General features: G+C 44.2%; 1 protein-coding gene across 1 annotated transcript in view; it reads right to left on the reverse strand.

Moving 5' to 3' along the window:
* LOC115465558 (serine/threonine-protein kinase MRCK alpha-like) overlaps positions 1-17,003 on the reverse strand; it is an 806,479-nt gene that overhangs the window by 601,396 nt on the left and 188,080 nt on the right.

The raw sequence follows: 17,003 nt of genomic DNA on the forward strand, positions 1-17,003 counted from the left end.
GTTTTAAAATGCTTATTTACCAAATTTGATAGCCCACCTGAAGTCAAAGTTCTAAAGTGGATTGTACTAAAATTTTGAGAATAAAATAAAAATATTGATAAAACTAACTCTCAACCATAGGCAGAACTACACTTTCCCAACACTTATATCATAAAAAATTTTTTTTAGAAAGGTCATTAAAATGATGAAATACACAGTTCAACCTCACTAGTGACTATTGTCTTTGTACCTGTATTAAAGGAGAAAAGAGACTGGATCACAAAGTGCTAAGAGCTATGATGTAGATCAGTGTTTTCAACTGGTGTGCCACGGGCAGAAGCAGACTGACTTCCGGCAACCGAAGACCCAAGAGCAACAGGAGGCCAGTCGCTGCATTTTTCCCTGTTTCTTTTACTCTCCTAACGCAATGCACCCCTCCCCCCCAACTACATCTTGAAGGAAGATCCCCGGCAGCAGCAATAATTCACCGCCGCTGCTTGCGGCCTGCTTGGGGTCTCTTCTGCCCTGGTCCACCCATGTGTAAACAGGAAGTTGTGTCAGAAGGGGGCAGATTGCAGCAGAAGAGAGGCTCCAAGCAGCGGCGGTGAATTGCTGCCTTTTCTGGGGAACCTCCTTGGCTTGCGGTTTAAGGTAGACTGGCCGGGTGGGGGGGGGGGGGGGGGGGGGGAGGGAGAGAGAGAGAGGGAGCAGGGGTTGGAGACAGGATGACTGGGGGGATGAGAGAGAGAGAGAGAGAGAGAGAGAGGTTTACACAGGGGAGAGGAAAGGGAAGAAATAGAAAAATCCTGGAACCATGAGGAGGTGAAGGGCAGGGAAGGGAAGAAAAAGAAAAATGTTGGACCTATGGGAAGGGTAGGGAAGAAAGAGAAAAATACTGGACCTGGGGAGTGGAGGGGAATTAGGGACGGAAGAGAGAGAAGTCACAAACTGGAGAAGCAGAGGGGGAGAGACCATGGACCAGACGAAAAGAGGGGCAAGAAGCGATGGACCTGAGGGGGAGGAGGGAAGAATTGATGGATCAAAGGGGTAGAGGGGAAGAAAAAGAAGTGATGGACGACGGAATAAAGGGAAGAATTGATGGATTCAAAGATGTGATGGACCTGAGGCAAAGGAGGGAAAAAGATGTTGGAACACAAGGGCAGGGAGGGAAGAAAGAGACAGGAAGAGATACTGAATCACAGGAGCAGTGAGGGAGGGAAAAGATATTGGACCACAGGGGCAGGGAGTGAGGAAAAAGATATATGACCACAGGGGAAGCGAGGGAGGGAGGGAAGAGAGAGGAAGAGATATTGGACCACAGGGGAAGCGAGGGAGGGAGGGAAGAGAGAGGAAGAGATATTAGAGCACAAGGGCAGGGCGAGGAGGGAGGGAAGAGAGAAGAAGAGAAATTGGACCACAGGAGCAGGGAGAGAAGAGATATTGGCTCACAGGGGCAGGGAGGGAGGGAAGGATAGAACAGAGACGAAGGGATGCTGGCCAACAAATGGGGGGGGGGGGGGGGAAGAGATGGAGGGAGGAGAGAAACTGGGAATCAGGAAACCATAAGGGAGGGGTCATGGAGGACTGTCAAGAAGATGAGCAAGAAGAGGATAATATGTACAGAGGGTAAAAATGCAGTAATGGGGAGTAAAGGAAAGATAGAAGGGATTAGGAGGCATGGGAATAAGATGGGAACTGGGAGTGCTAGGGGATAAGAGAAGGCGATGGAAGTAGATAGATAGTTGAAAAGTAAAAAACGTAGATGGAGGACTGCAGGGTGAGAAAGCAGTTGAAATCTGAGTTGAGGTGAGAGGCAGAAAAAGAAAGGGAGGGAATAATTAAAGGAGAAAGATCCCTTATTTCTGTCTCTGACATACTGAAAGGAACAAGACAGGAGGAGAGAAGAGAAATGGCCAGCAACCCCTGAAAAGAGAACAGAAAACAGGAAAGTAGAACAGAAGAATTAGGATCAACATGATGTGAAAAATGTCCAGACAACAAAAGGTAGAAAAAAGTATTTTGACTTTATTAACTACTAGTAAAAAAAGGCCCGTTTCTAAACGCAATGAAACGGGCGCTAGCAATGTAATGAGTTCCTGCCATTAATGTTTCCACAGTTGTATTCTGAATATAATTGTTGGTTACATGTGTAAGATTTCTTTATATACAATATTTTTTGTGTAAACTGGGTTACAATGTGGTAAAAGGTTTCCTTGTTCAGGCCCTTCAATCTGTTTAACAATCACATCAGAAGAGCTCCTTACTCGTGAGAATGCAACATACAGTTGCCCATGTGAGAGAGTGACAGTGTGTTTTACAGACAGTGTAAGAGAGAGATACACAGAGTGATTGAGTTATGTGTGTGTGTGATGTCTGTGTGTGTGTGTATGTGTGTGAGTGACAAAGTGATTAAATGTTTGTCTTCCCTTCCGTTCTGTGCACTTGCCTCCACTGATGTTCATACCTCCCAGTATATGATTGTTTGTTAGAGATTCAATCCACTCCACTTCCCTCCTCCAAGTTCCGTTCTGTCTGTCTGTTCTTCGTTCCTGTGACGTCGCGTTTGTTTGCTTGGCAACTATGCAGCATTCCGTTTCCTCGACGTGAGGGCGGGGACAGTGAGAGCCAATGAAACGCTGAACTACAGACTTACGAACCCTACACTGCCACAGAGTCAGCTTCAGAATGTTGGAGGTGCTTTTTATTATATAGGACTAGTATAAAAGGCCCGTTTCGGTAGGCAATGAAACGGGCACTAGCAAGGTAATTCCCCCCCCCGCCCTGCAGCGTCCTTCCTGTCTCCCCTGCCCCCCCCCCCCTGTAGCCACCCATCTGGTCTCAGGACCCCCCTCCTCTGCCCCTGCAGCCACGCATGTGCAGCGGCCCTCCTCTCTCCCCTGGCTCCCCCTGCAGCCACCCATGTCCAGCGACTCTCCTCTCCCCCTGCCCCCCCCTGCAGCCACCCATGTCCAGCAACCCTCCTCTCCCCCTGCAGCTACCCATGTCCAGCGACACTCCTCTTCCCTGCCCCCCTGCAGCCACCCATGTCCAACGACCCTCCTCTCCTTTCCCCTTGCCCCCCCCCGTAGCCACCCATGTCCAGCGACCCACCTCTCTCCCCTGCCCCCCTGAAGCCACCCATGTCCAGTGACCCTCCTCTCCCCTGCCCCCCCTGCAGCGTCCCTTCTGTCTCCCCTGCCCTCCCCTGCAGCCACCCATCTGGTCTCAGGACCCCCTCCCCACCTCCCTCTTCCCTGCCCCCCCTGCAGCCATCCATGTCCAGCGACCCTCCCCTTCCCCCTCGGCACATCACCCAAACCCCTCCCCCCCCCCAGCGCATCACCCAAGCCCCTACCCCCCCCCCCCCCAGGCACATCAACCCCCTTGCCACCTGCAGCCGCCAATACTAACGTTGTCCGGCCGCTGCTGCGTCTCCTGTTGAGCAACAGCGGCCGGTACAAAAAGAAAAAAGCCAAAAAAAGATTTTAAACCTGAAATACGGCTCAGTAGACAGCCATCTGGCATTGGCTGTCATCTCTGCAGCCGCTCCTCCTCTCCCCTCTGACGTCACTGCGCTCCTCCGGGATCCTCCTGCAGGGGCAGTGACGTGGAGGGGAGAGGAGGAGCGGCTGCAGTGACGACAGCCAATGCCAGATGGCTGTCTACGGAGCTGCGTTTCAGGTTAAAAATCTTTTTTTGGCTTCTTTCTTTTTGTACCGGCCGCTGCTGCTCCACAGGAGAAGCAGCAGCAGCCGGACAGTGTTAGTATTGGCAGCTGCGAGTGGCGAGGGAGTTGATGTGCCCGAGGGGGGGTAGGGGCTTGGGTGATGCGCCGAGGGGGGGGGCACTGAGAACTGACCGGTAGGCAGGGGGAGGAGTAGGGAAACACGCGGAGCGTGTTTCCCTACTCCTCCCCTTGCCTTGGAATCAGCTGTCAGTGACATCACTGATGTCAGTGTATTCTAAACTGCCTAGCAGACCACCTCCGAGGGAGCCACGGTACCAGGCACATTAGAACGTTGGCGGTGAGAATTATTATATAGGATGTTAGTTTAGGAAACATGCATCATGGATGTCTTTGTATTTATGTTCTGTAAAAGAGGACAAGAATTTCTGCTTTTATTTCTCCCATGATGTGGTACATGTCTGGTTTTCCTTCTTGGGGTTCCCAGTTCAATTTTTGTCTGTATATCTCTATTTCTAATTTGTGATCCTGTTCTGTATTTGGTGAGGGTCTGTATGTGTTTTGCGTGTGACCATAGGCAGTCGGTGGCCCAACTGTTTGGGGAGGCTAAAGGGGGCGGGGTTAGGGGTGGGGCCAGGGGTGGAGCTTAAATCCATAATTGTCTGATAACACACAGAAAAAATAAATAAAAATAAAAGTCACAATTAATACCTTTTATTAAATTTAGATATTAGATATGTATCATATGTCAAAGAACAAAGTGGTTGCTCAAAGCATATTCTAAGCACAATCGCTCAACTGCAAAACACTATGCACAGCTTTGTGCAGAAACACACTCAGAACCTTACTGTACCATAAATATTACACTGGGCAGAACCTAATACACCAATATACCACCCATACGTAAAATGCAGACCGTCAACAATATGAAACAAGGGATCATATCATCACAATTCTCATGTAGAGCCACAAAACACCCTAATTCATGTTTAATGTGGGATAAAATGCCATAAATAAGTAAATAAATATAAACTTTTAAAGTTGAGCACCTGATTCTCAAAGTGGACATATTCCAAACACCATAATGAAAATAAAATGATATTTTCTACCTTTGTTGTCTGGTGACTTTTTCTGATCATGCTGGCCCAGTATCCGATTCTGCTGCTATCTGTCCTCAGTGCAGGTCAGGAAGTCATCCTCCTTAAATATCTCCCTGGCAACCCAGGACACCTCCAGCCAACCCCCCCCCCCTCCTCTCCCAGCAGTAAAGTAAACAAATTAAACCATAAACCAATTTCTACAACTGGTTACACAAGGCTAGAGGGCTTTCACTGCAGGTCCTGCTGGAGGATGGAGGTAAATCAACAATTTAAACCCCTCAGAGCACAGCAGGAGAGGCTTAGCCTCTCCAAGCCTCTTATATCGGGCGCCTATGCGTGTGACTGAGATATGGTATTCTGTGGGCATGTACCTTCTGTGTAGAGATCTGTATCTGTTCCACTTGTTTTGTTTTACCAGTAGGAGATGTATTGATGTTTTTGAGCCCAGTGTAATACTTGTAGTGCTGCCTATTCATTGTAGGGTTCTTGCTATTTGAATCATAGGAATTAGTGCTACTGTTGTATAACATATTTGTATATGCATGTTCAGATTTTTTTAAGGTTGTAGTGGAGAGTTTCATTTTGCTATGGCTCAGATAACACTAGAATCAGAATATTTTTTGAAAGGTGACTTTCATGATTTTGAAAGCATGTTATTTGTGGCTAATTTCGTTATACATAGTAACATAGTAGATGACGGCAGAAAAAGACCTGCATGGTCCATCCAGTCTGCCCAACAAGACAAATTCATATGTGCTACTTTTTGTGTATATTTTACCTTGATTTGTAACTGTCATTTTCAGGGCACAGACCGTACAAGTCTGCTCAGCACTATCCCCGCCTCCCAACCACCAGCTCCACCATCCAATCTCAGCTAAGCTCCTGATGATCCATTTCTTCTGAACAGGATTTCCTTTATGTTTATCCCACGCATGTTTGAATTCCGTTACCGTTTTCCTCACCACCACCTCCCGCGAGAGGGCATTCCAAGCATACACCACTCTCTCCGTGAAAAAATACTTCCTGACATTTTTTTTTTGAGTCTGCCCCCCTTCAATCTCATTTCATGCCCTCTAGTTCTGCCGCCTTCCCATCTCCGGAAAAGGTTCGTTTGTGGATTAATACCTTTCAAATATTTGAACGTCTGTATCATATCACCCCTGTTTCTCCTTTCCTCCAGGGTATACATGTTCAGGTCCGCAAGTCTCTCCTCATACGTCTTGTAACGCAAATCCCATATCATCCTCGTAGCTTTTCTTTGCACCGCTTCAATTCTTTTTACATCCTTAGCAAGATACGTCCTTCAAAACTGAACACAATACTCCAGGTGGGGCCTCACCAACGATTTGTACAGGGGCATTAACACCTCTTTTCTTCTGCTGGTCACTCCCCTCTCTATACAGCCTAGCAACCTTCTACTTACGGCCACCGCCTTGTCACACTGTTTCGTCGCCTTCAGATCCTCAGATACTATCACCCCAAGATCCCTCTCCCCGTCCGTACCTATCAGACTCTCACCACCTAACACATACGTCTCCCGTGGATTTCTACTCCCTAAGTGCATCACTTTGCATTTCTTCGCATTGAATTTTAATTGCCAAGCCTTAGACCAATCTTCTAGCTTTTGCAGATCTTTTTTCATGTTTTCTACTCCCTCCCGGGTGTCCACTGTGTTACAAATCTTAGTATCATCCGCAAAAAGGCAAACTTTACCTTCTAACCCTTCGGCAATGTCACTCACAAATATATTGAACAGAATCGGCCCCAGCACCGATCCTTGAGGCACTCCACTAGTCACCTTTCCCTCCTCCGAGCGAATTCCATTCACCACCACCCTCTGGCGTCTGTCCGCCAACCAGTTCCGCCAATCCAGTTCACCACTTCGGGTCCTATCTTCAGCCCGTCAAGTTTATTTAAGAGCCTCCTGTGGGGAACCGTGTCAAAAGCTTTGCTGAAATCTAGGTAGATTATGTCTATAGTACATCCCTGGATTTAATTCTCCAGTCACCCAGTCAAAGAATTCAATGAGATTCGTTTGGCATGATTTCCCTTTCGTAAAATCATGTTGTTTCGGATCTTGCAACATATTTGCTTCCAGGAAATTCACTATCCTTTCCTTCAGCATTGTTTCCATTATCTTTGAAGTGTTTTGTTGTCCAATTGCCAACTTGTGTCTTCAATAAAAACATTCAACTAGAAACACAACACACTAACAACAAATGTAATTCTTGAACTTTAAACACAATCTTAATACTCGTTTATTAAATAACGTATATATCCTTTAAAAAACTGATGGTGTGCCTTGACCATTTTTGCACCACTAGATGAAAAAAGGTTGAAAATCACTGTTCTAGATCATAAAAGTTCATAGTGGGCCAAGTCTGGTGGCTCAATGTAGTGTACTGCCATGCAAAAATATGACTGCTGATGTAAATAGCAGAAACCCTGATGAACACCCTTACTTATGGATCTTCATTTGGCTTGGTGGCTTTTATGAAAAAATAAGTTATAATGTTATTTCTGGACTGTTTTAATTGCTCAGACTGCCAAGTTCAGAACACAGCAGACTAATGCCCTGATTCACTAAGCTTTTTTTCCAGTAAATACAGATTGGGGAAAAAAGCCTTAATGCATCAGGTCATATGAGGGAAAAGCAAAGCTGATCTGTTCTCCATATAGAAAAGTGCCAGGTCATGAAACTTACTAAAATATATCAGAAAAAATATCTCTTTTAAGAGATACACTAAATTCTGTTCTATATGCTAAGATAAACATTTTGGCTGAAGTTATATCTCTATTTTTCCCATTTTTCCAACTGTTTTCCATATTTCCCATAAACAGTAATGCATCTTGATCTACAGCCAAAATATTTCCGCTCCTCAAAAAGCTAAGCATTTTTGACTGGGAGATCAAGTGGCCATGTTTTTCTAAGCTGGAGGGTTTCAACAAAGCTTTTGAAGAATGTTGTAATGAATGTTATTGTTATGAAACTAAAGCTGACTTGGACCAATGTTAGCGCTTGTACAGTGAAGTAAAAGAATAGTGAATAAAACTGAATTAGTGCATGTTTAGCACTTCCCCTGTGAACGCAGGATTTAAGCCTTTAGTACAGTGATTTTCAACCCAGGAATATGCATGAGACAGATTTGCATGCATATTCACTGTGGATATAACTGGCTAGGTGTATGGTGAGGACTGGACTGAGAGTAACTGCTTTAGTGAAATCCAGCATTTTCAAGAACATGCATTTTCCCTGGCCAGTAACACAGGCATACTACTGGCTACAAGAACATGAACTTCCCACGTCTCAAACTGTGACTATTAAAAACAGAAATTAGCCTCAGGCTATCCTACAGCCATTGATTGGAAAAGAGCCTGAATGATTTGCCTCCTCCTTGTGTACTAATCCCTTCTTTACCATCTGAATTGTAGTTCACCCCACCTACCCTGTTATGTTTAGTCTCTTTTAGTTTTATTACTTCATTTTCCTCCTTGTTTAGACTGTAAGCCGCTCAGATATTATTATTTGATGGGCAGGACAGTAAATCCCTAATAAACTTGAAACTTGATCTAATTTTGGGTGGGCAACCCTGATTACTTTCTTTCCCCCAAACATAACAGAGGCACTCTCTCTGTCTAAACCCTGCCCCTCCCCCCAATTCCATATTGGGCAGGAGCAATCTTCAGCTACTTATATTCTTCCAGTGCCATAATTCAAGTGGTGCTGGCCAAACCAAGACTACATTTGCCATGCAGATTTGACTGTGGATGATTCCTACCAGTTAGGGCCATGGATAAGGAAGAGTGCCCAGTCCAGGCCAGAGAGAAAAACGTCATGAAGAGGAGTTTTTATGATTTTTCAGTGGGGGACTGAATTTGGAGATGAGACAGAGCTATGGGCTGGGTGGGAGGGGGGGGGAGAGGAGAGGCTGGAAGAACTTATGTTTCTGTGCCAATGTGGGAAGGAGGTGGAGGTGGGGGAGAGGGATTTGGGATAGACACCAGATTAAAAGGCTCTTTAAAGAAGAGTGCATACGAATCAGTGAATCACCTGCCAATGCACATGAGGAAAGTTAACCTGGAATGTAGCTAACTTTCTGAAGTTTATTCAATCCCATTTATGCCTTTTGAGAAATATTTCTCAAAAAAAAAAAAAAAAAAGAGAGAGAAAGTGTCTGTTGTTGAGGAACACTATCTGTCTGTTTGTCTATCCACCCATATATATCTGTGCATGCACAAACAAAAGAACAGGAAGTCAGCAAAAATGAGGGAACAAAGAGTGATCCACAGGTTGGCAAAGCCCCACCATCCAAAGATGAGCCAGGGTTTGTAGGAGAAATAATGTAACAGGACAACCAAACCGTGTAGAATAGGATAAATTAACTTCTTCTGCAATATAACGTGTTCTGACGCAGGGGCCCAAACTCTGCCAGCATCGAAGACAACAGGAGCTGTGGCTGAACAATCGCTGATGTGTTGGCAACAGAAGATCAGGCATCCTGCTGCAGCCATAGTAGTAACATCCTGAATTGGAGTCAGCTAAGAAAAGACAGCTCCTTTGGGCACAGCCTGATGCAAATTGAGGTCATAGGTAGCAGACAGCCCTGATATGCAGGAGCAAAAGGTACTATATGCAGCACTTCATGCCACAATATAACAAAGTTATACAGAATTAATACATGGCACCTTCAAGCATTACCAACCTGATATTAAAATACAAACACTGGCTAACTTCATCTTCCACTGCCAGGCCAGTTACCTGTTAGGCTTCAGACTTGCATGCAATCTGCAAGGACATTGCAGAACATTATCAAGGCTGCTGGTGGACAAGGAGAATAAACCATATTACATCACCACAAAGGGAATTCACAAGCTCATGTTGCAGACTTTGAGGCTCGTCCTCACCCAAGTAAGCAGTTGTTTTCTTGAACAATGACTTCAGGGTTAAAGTGCCCATTCAACGTGGTGCCAGTGGGACAATATTATGGCTCCTCAAGCCACAACATCAGAGACAAACAAAATTGTTGTATATCGACAGCAAGACCAGGAATTCATATCACCTACTCAGCTGCAGCCTGCAATTTCTGCTTGAAAGAGGCTCATATTTCAGGCAAATGGCTGCTCACATTCCATATGATCTGAAGTGCAGCCCTGCATGCCTGCCCTGATAGCCTGCCTGCGGAACATTATGCCACCTGCCAAACATCATGTACCATCACTGTCCAGGTTGTATAGCTGCCATCAGGGCTGCCAAGAGATAGAGTCGGGCCCAGGCCGCTGCCGCCCCCTACCCTTACCTTCCTGAGTCTGCTCCTCCTTCGATCTGTCACTCTCCAGCTCCTGTGTACCGGGACCCGGGTTATCATGTTAATGCAATCACCCGGGTCCCAACACACAGGAGCAGAAGAGAGACAGACAGAGAGCAGAACCGTCTGATGCCAGGCCCGGGGAGTCTGGCCCCCCACCCCCCTCAGCAGCCCCGGCTGCCAAGTAATTGCTGTATGATTGGGTTCTGGGGTAAGAACAGCTGGCTGAACTAGAAGCCTGCCTAAGGGCTCGAGTGCACTTGCTCTGAGCTGTTTTTATGATAAGATCATCGTTGTCATTATTCTTGCCTTCTATTTTGTTCTAGCTGCTATGTAAATAAATATGTAATTTATTTTTATAATATCTTTGGGGTGTTGTGTCAGTATTTGTTAGCATATCTTAGGCATGAGGACGCAGATCCTAGATAACGGGAACATATTTCCTTTCCAACAGTGCACTGTCTAATGCTAAAGGGCTGATGTTCATATCATTCCATAATTTATACTGAGAGTGACATTCCCCAGTTACACCCAAAAAGGGTGTAATCTGTATATGCCCTACAGATACTGATACTCAAAGAAAATGCAGCAAGACTAGATTAAAAGTATATGATAGTGGACAAAGAGGGCAAGCTAAGAGGGGCTCAAGTTTTACCCTCATTCTCTTTCTCAGTCTCCCTCTTTTCACCTCTTACCTATCCTTCCAGATTTCTATCTCCCATTCTCATCTCCTTCCCAACCCTTCACATCCCACTGTCTTCCCCACATTTCCCTCACTCATTTCCTAACCACCAATTTCTATTCTCTGTACTCATCCCTTTCAAACCCTCATCAACCATTCTATAACTCTCGTTCATTCACTAACTACAGTTCTGAACCCCCCTTAAGCCCTTATCAAGCTTCCCACTCCCCCTCTTTCAACTTTTCCTCAGTCCTATTTCCATATACTATGATCGCACAGGACAACACGCAATCTTCATCCATTTCGACCCTCCACTTATACATCATACGATCACTATACAACTTTGTATTTGTTATCCACCAACTGGGCAAACGCCTTTGACGGTACTATGTAAGCCACATTGAGCCTGCAAATAGGTGGGAAAATGTGGGGTACAAATGCAATAAATAAATAAATATCTCTCTCTCTTTCCACAGTTCTGTTTCTGTATGCACCTGATAACCCCTTGCTTGGCCCTCTAGAGCCTTCAACTCTCCTCTACACACACATCCCTTGGCTGTTATCCCTTTCACATGTTCTTCCTTCCACAGACTTTCTCCTCTCTCAAATCCTCCCCCCTAAAGACACTTCCTCTCTCTCACCCCAATCACAGGAGTTCCCTGTAGCTGCTAAGTCTGCCAACCCCGTGGCTCAGCCTCTTTATTAACTCAGCCTGATCGCTCTCTCCACAACTGTCTCATATTACCCTGTAGAACTGCTCTGCCTCATCATCCTGATCCAATCCTTCTATCCACCATGCAGCCTCTGTAAAATTACAGCTTTTATTGCAAGACCGGTCCTACAACAACAAGAGATGTCGTCTCATTAAATGCTTCTTTTGCTGTCAATGGAAGGGGAAAGGAAGCTGTGCAATTGGTAGAGGGATCAAGTCAGGATGATGGAAAGGCTAAGCGGTGGGGAGAGGGATCAGGCTGAGGAGATAGGGAGTTTAAGCAGCAGAGAGGGATGGGCAAAATTTTCCAGGGCAACAAGCCATAAGCTCGATCGGATGGCTGAAACTAGGGTCGCAAAGAGATTGCATGCCATCTTTTGTGCCACCCTCTACCACCCCATAGCAACAACTATACCCCCCACAGGCCAGCATTACCCCTACTTCTCTTCCCTCCCTCCCATCTAGCATCATTCCCACCTCCCAGTCTAGCAATGCCCTTTCCTCCCATCTCCCAAGTCCACAATTGCTCCTCCTCCTCTTTTCCTCTCTCCCAAGTCCAGCATTGCCACTTTTATGTTTCCTCCCCTCTCATCCACCCATTCAACACCACCCCCGCCCTGCTCCAACATCACTCCTCCCATCCTCCACTCAGCATTTCCTCCTCAAAACATGGTTATTTAGGGAAGTGTTTAACACAGATTCTATTTCAGATTAGCCTACATCAATTATCTTGTTGGCTATGCTTAATTCTTGGACTAGCTTACAGCATATTTTAGTGTCAAGACTGTCTTCTGCTGCAGTGGTTGAGAGTTGCATCAGACTATGAAATGTTTTATCTGTCACTACTTAATATCATCATTTATTTCAGATTTACATATTGCAATTATCATTTGTGTACATTTTGATTTTACAATTTGCACTTTATTTCTGTTTTTTAAATTTAGATATATTTGTGGTATATCAAATCTATAAAAACAATCCACGGAAACAAAGTTTAAGCATGCCTTAGATCTACTTATACATTTTATTCCATATTAATGTACCCTTTTAAAATACATTTTATTCCATATTAATGTACCCTTTTAATTTTAGTGTATTTATGAACTTATATACATTTTCTTGTCAGACTACAACCATTCCCTTAGGGGCTCATTTTTAAAGCACTTAGCCTTCCAAAGTTCCATAGGTTTCTATGGAACTTTGGAAGGCTAAGTGCTTTGAAAATATGCCTCTTAATGATCATTTTCTCAACACAGGAATGAATGGCAATGACTCTGCCCCTACTCTGATGTTGAGCTTATGAAGCTTCATAATATATAGAAATAATTAAAAACATATAGCTGAATATCATTTTGCAGACTAATACATCTGTGACCAACTTTAGGGAACGAGGGGGCTCATTTTCAAAGCACTTCGCCTTCCAAAGTTCTATAGAAACCTATGGAACTTTGGAAGGCTAAGTGCTTTGAAAATATGCCTCTAAGTCTTCTTCATCAGGTCAGTTTAATATTAAAGCTATTTGCTTTGCCAAAATTTCAATTTCATGTTGATTCTATGTCAAACAAGGTTTCTATTTGAAGGCTGGAAGAAATAACTTTAAAAGTCCTAGATCCAACTAAGTTCAGGAAGTTCTTTAACACATTTTGCATGTGCCTTTAATGGGTGGAATATGTTTTTTAAATGATACATGTTGAGGAGGTACTGTATTGAATTGCTCTCTGTTAGCTGAAATTGATACTTGAATGTCTCTGTTAAGTACTGTACTATGTTTTATTATGAATGCAATCTTGTAACCCATTCTGGGCATGGTTGGGAGGATGGGCTAAAGAACTGCGTGAATAAATATATAAATAAAGTCACTACTAGATTCGTTTATTCTCTAAGGGTCTAGAACCACTTCAGAGCTGATGAAAACTATCAAAATTAAGTAATTTTTTAGCACTTTCCACAAAAGAGGAAACATTTTCTTTTACACTTAGACGCTCGCTGCCAACTTTAGGAGAGCAAAACTAAAAATTAAATGTTGATTTGTCAGAATAGTATTAGATTATTTTTTATGTTGTCATGTAACCTGAAAAAAAATCCCTCGTTTTCTGAAAGAATGTATTCCATTTCATTCTTTCGTTTGAGTTTTACATTCCCCTTCTGTTTCCTAGTCCTATATTTTCAGCTCAGCAACACCACAAATAAGGAAAACAAACACTACAAGAAGGGATTGAGTTAACACTGACACAGACTTTTTTGCTTATGAAAATTGTAAAACTACCAAAGGAAAGCAAAGCTGCTTATATATAACAAGTATTCTCCATAAACAATAGGATTGATCAGTCATACAAGCAGATGATGTGGCAAGAGACAGAACAGCTCTCTCAGAGCTCTTTACAGCATGAATGCTTTTTCACATGCACAGCACTCTCCCTCAGCTTCTCGGGGAGTTGGGGGAACTGAAATCTCAAAAACCTGCTACCCAGGAAAACACCTATTATAGGGGGATGAGAATGACTTTTTTGTTGTTGTTGACAAGTCAAACTGAAAGGCACACAAATGGGTGACTTCTAAGTTCAGGGCTGCTCATCAATTTATGTACTGTCCATTGTTTAGGAACAACCAGCACATCAAAAAGAGTACAAGACAGACTGGCCAGCACAGTTCAACCAAATGCACTGTGATTATGGACTGCACGATTTGAGCAAAGCGTTCTGAAATCCTTCCACTCAAGATGAAGGGTACAAACATCCCTCTCAGGGGGACACCAAAGAGTAAATAGTCAAATAGATGACATTCTTGAGAGCAGATTTAACACCACTAACTGATGTTGTATGATCTTTCTCTTAAAGAGAGGGCACCCAGTGCGATGTTGGTTATTAAGTGCATTGAATAGGTATTTATACTTTTAGTGTGAGGCACTTAATCACTCTGAGCACCATATATTATTTATATAAAACCTTTTTTTGGTGTACAGTATTTATGATTAACTAGTTGTTAATAAAGTATCTTTAGACTAGCATCTTAACACATTTTTTAGCACCATATATATAATCTGGGGTTATCTCCCAGAAGAACAGAAAGGGCATGAGGACTTGGAAACACCATGGGGAAAAGAAAAATCAAAATGAAACTGCTTGGGATTACAATAATTGATGATGCTCATGGTCTTATGGATTGTCACTTGCAGCCATTATTGGGTCCTGTGGATTCAAGTTAGAGTGTCTCTTTAGATTCAACTCCCAGTCCCCAAAGGGTTGTATCCTTGCAACTGATCTACCTCAGTTCAAAGTTTTTGTCCCCAATGCAGTTTATAAAGCCCAAATAGCCTATAGAATATTCCTTCTTTTCTTTCTTAGCAAATCTTGCGCCAAACCCAAAAGTAGTAACCAAATGTTTTAAGACTGGCTGCCTTATCTAATACTAAAAAAAACAGAAAAACAAAAACAGCGAAGATGACTCACAGGAACAGAAATAAAAATAAAATAGTAGAAAAAAATAAAAAAATAAAAATTATCAAAATGTAAAAATAATCACAAAATATGTATTTAAAAATATAAATACATTAAAAAAACGACACTTTGGTTGTGAAAATTAAAAAATGAACTTTATTAGTCATAAAATAGCAGGGAGAAAGGGACTCGACACAGCTGTGTTTCGGCCATAGAGGCCTGCGTCAGGAGTCTTCTCACCGTATGTAGATTATTAATTCTATCCAAATGTTGGAGAAATATATAAATCTCTTTTGGATATCGTAGCGCTAAATCATGCCCGAAGCAAAGTCGAGCGGGGACGATCGGAGTAGCGTCTCATGTCAAAGAATGCAAACCGTTTGGCATGAGACGCTACTCCGATCGTCCCCGCTCGACTTTGCTTCGGGCAAATCTACATACGGTGAGAAGACTCCTGACACAGGCCTGTATGGCCGAAACACAGCTGTGTTGAGTCCCTGTCTCCCTGCTATCTTATGACTAATAAAGTTCATTTTTTAATTTTCAGAACCAAAGTGTCGTCTTTTTAATGTATTTATATTTTTAATACATATTTTCTGATTATTTTTACATTTTGATAATTTTTATTTTTTTGTACTATTTTATTTTTATTTCTGTTCCTGTGAATCATCTTCGCTGTTTTTGTTTTTCTTTTTGCGAAGACTGGTTTCTTCTGTTTTTTTGTTATCTAATACTAAGACAACTGATCTAAGCAGTGACTCTCCTCCTGAAAAGATAGTTTCTTTAAGCCAGCGGGCAATAGTGGCTTTAGACGCTGGAGACCCTCTGCGAGAACCGGATAGCAAAACAAACAGATGATCAGAAGTCCTGAAAGAGTTAGTAACTCGTAGATACTGCAGCAGAGTCCTGCGCACATCCAAAAGGTGCAGCTGCCCAAAAGATTCTGGAAACTCTTCCTCTGAAAAAGAGGGCAAGAAAATAGGCTGGTTTAGGTGAAAGGCTGAAACCACCTTAGGCATAAAGGAAGGCACGGTCCGAACCGTGACTCCGGACTCTGAAAATTGCAGAAATGGGTCTCTACAGGACAGCGCCTGGAGCTCTGACACCCGTCTCGCCGAGGTAATGGCCACCAGAAAAACAGCCTTCAGTGTCAAATCTTTCTCTGATGCTCGCCGAAGCGGCTCAAAAGGAGATGCCTGCAGGATTTTCAAAACTAGCCCCAGGTTCCAAGCTGGACAGGGTGCTCGCACTGGAGGTCGGAGCCGAAGCACCCCTCTAAGAAACCGTGCCACATCTGGGTGAGCAGCCAAAGACACGCCTTCCACCTTACCACGAAGGGAGGCCAACGCTGCCACCTGCACCCGCAGGGAATTATAGGCCAAGCCTTTTTGTACACCTTCCTGCAAAAAGTCCAGAATCGGCGAGACAGGAGCCCGCATTGGAGCAATGGCTCTGGAAGCACACCAAGACTCAAACAGGCACCAAATCCTGGCATAAGCCACGGAAGTGGACCGCTTGCGGGCTTGCAGGAGAGTGGAAATAACTTTATTGGAATAACCTTTATCCCTCAATTGCGCCCTCTCAATAGCCATGCCATAAGACCAAAGCAGCCGGCGTCCTCCATGGCTACCGGTCCCTGAGTCAACAGGTTCGGTACCAGAGGTAACGGCAGAGGAGCCTCCAGGAGCATCTGTCGGAGGTCTGCATACCAAGGTCTCCTTGGCCAATCCGGGGCGATGAGGACCACTTCTCCTGGGTGCAGCCGAATCCGCAAGAGCAGGCGCCCTATCAAGGGCCATGGGGGAAACACATAAAGTAGACCCGGAGGCCAGGGTTGAGCCAAGGCATTCAACCCCGCCGAGCGAGGATCTCTCCATCTGCTGAAGAAGCACGGGACTTTGGTATTGGCACTTGTCGCCATTAGATCCATCACGGGCTTGCCCCATTTGGCACAGATCTGCAGGAATACTTCGTCTGCCAGATTCCATTCTGCTGGATCGATCTGATGCCTGCTCAGATAATCGGCCTGCACATTGCTCTGACCTGCAATATGAGCTGCCGACAGACACTGAAGATGCAGCTCGGCCCAGTGGCAAATCAGT

Source organism: Microcaecilia unicolor, chromosome 3 (genome assembly GCF_901765095.1).
Source record: "Microcaecilia unicolor chromosome 3, aMicUni1.1, whole genome shotgun sequence".
Lineage (NCBI taxonomy): Eukaryota > Metazoa > Chordata > Amphibia > Gymnophiona > Siphonopidae > Microcaecilia > Microcaecilia unicolor.